We start from the raw sequence: 1,520 nt of genomic DNA on the forward strand, positions 1-1,520 counted from the left end.
AAAGAAAAGGAAAGCAGTGTTGGTGAGGATATGAAAAACATCGGAGTCCTTCTGTTCTGTTGATGTGAACTTAAAATGGCATAGTGCTATGGAAAAGAGATTCAAATTTCAGAGGCTGTTCTATGTTCTGTTACAGAACATCCCAAATCTAGTCCCAGGTGTTCTGAGGGTCATTTCAGCATATCACACTGTTTAATAGTGAAATGAAGAGTTGCTCTGTGCAAGAAGGACATATGTTTCTTCAGCAACCTGACCCAGATGACTGGATTTTCCTACTTCTGCATAAAATAAACAGAGAAATCTGCAAGTTTTTTTTATTTCAACATGTGAAAGGTTGGTTCAATGAAAAAATAAACAAGATTGATACACCCCTGGCAAACCTGACTAAAATGAGGAGAGAAAAAACTCAAATCAATAAAACCAGGAATGCAAAAGTTTGGTTCATGAGCATGATGATTGGATGTTCCCACCTCTGCGTGACATGTGCTGTCCTCAAATCTTGTTACGGCGTGGGCACATTACCCTTCTGACGTGAAAAAAAATGGATGATGACAAGTTAACTCCTTGTGACATTACTTCTATACCGAGTAAGCAAGTTTATGATCTCTTTTGTGTACAGAAGCATGATCTCAAAGGACACAGAAGAGGTTTGTCAGAAGGTGGGGAACAAAGACACTTGGACACAGCAGACAACGACATGGGACCACAACAAATAAAGGTCAATAGACAGCCCAACATGAAGGTTTTAGTTATGGGAGCATTTGGAAGATTCAGCAACTAAAGAAATAAACTTAGATCAGTGGAAATTCCTCCAACAGCAAACCTTGCTAAATGCAGAATTCAACATGAGGAAAATAGAATGTACACTGCCTTCCAAAGTAATCATGATTCACCCATAAAAGTGCAGTGGGGAGATGAGAAAAATTGTACTGATCAGGAGAATTATCTGCCGATCCAGTGTTCCAGGGATATTTTAGATCCAATATCCAGAAACACTTGCACCTGCTTTGTATGGGCAGATGCCCCAGAGCTAATAAAAAAAAAGAACCAGCAGTGCAAGAAGTCTCTTCTTGCATTCTCATTATTTCAGTTCATGAATTACCCTTCTTAAGTGGAAGGGGACAAGTGGGCAGGGACAGGGGAGTCAAGAGAGGGCCATGGGGATTTGTGAGTAGGATCAAAGTAAATTATATGCATGTGTGAAAATAACATTTAAAACACATTAACAATTGTATAATAAAATAGCCCTTTTTGGTTTTATTTTTCATTATTCCTTTCTCATATTCTTTGCTTTCCAAACTTTTTTTATTAGAAAATATATGCTACTAAATGTTGCTTTGTGTATAAATATCTTTGAATTCTTTAAAATTGTAAAAAGATAATCTGCAATGAATTCCTTGCATTTGATGAGTTCATTCAACATAAGTGGTTTAAATTTTATTAAACTGATTGCAGAGTGCAACAGAGATGCATAAAAATTATTTAAGCTCTAACAATTTGTCAAGTATTATGCTGTATTT

General features: G+C 36.6%; 1 non-coding gene across 1 annotated transcript; it reads left to right on the top strand.

The window, feature by feature from the left end:
• The first annotated feature begins 430 nt into the window (after positions 1-430).
• LOC141421193 (small nucleolar RNA U13) lies at positions 431-532 on the top strand. Its single transcript, XR_012445850.1, has one exon. It is a non-coding gene; the product is annotated as a small nucleolar RNA U13 (small nucleolar RNA).
• The last annotated feature ends 988 nt before the right edge of the window (positions 533-1,520 follow it).

Source organism: Castor canadensis, chromosome 2 (genome assembly GCF_047511655.1).
Source record: "Castor canadensis chromosome 2, mCasCan1.hap1v2, whole genome shotgun sequence".
NCBI classification, from domain to species: domain Eukaryota; kingdom Metazoa; phylum Chordata; class Mammalia; order Rodentia; family Castoridae; genus Castor; species Castor canadensis.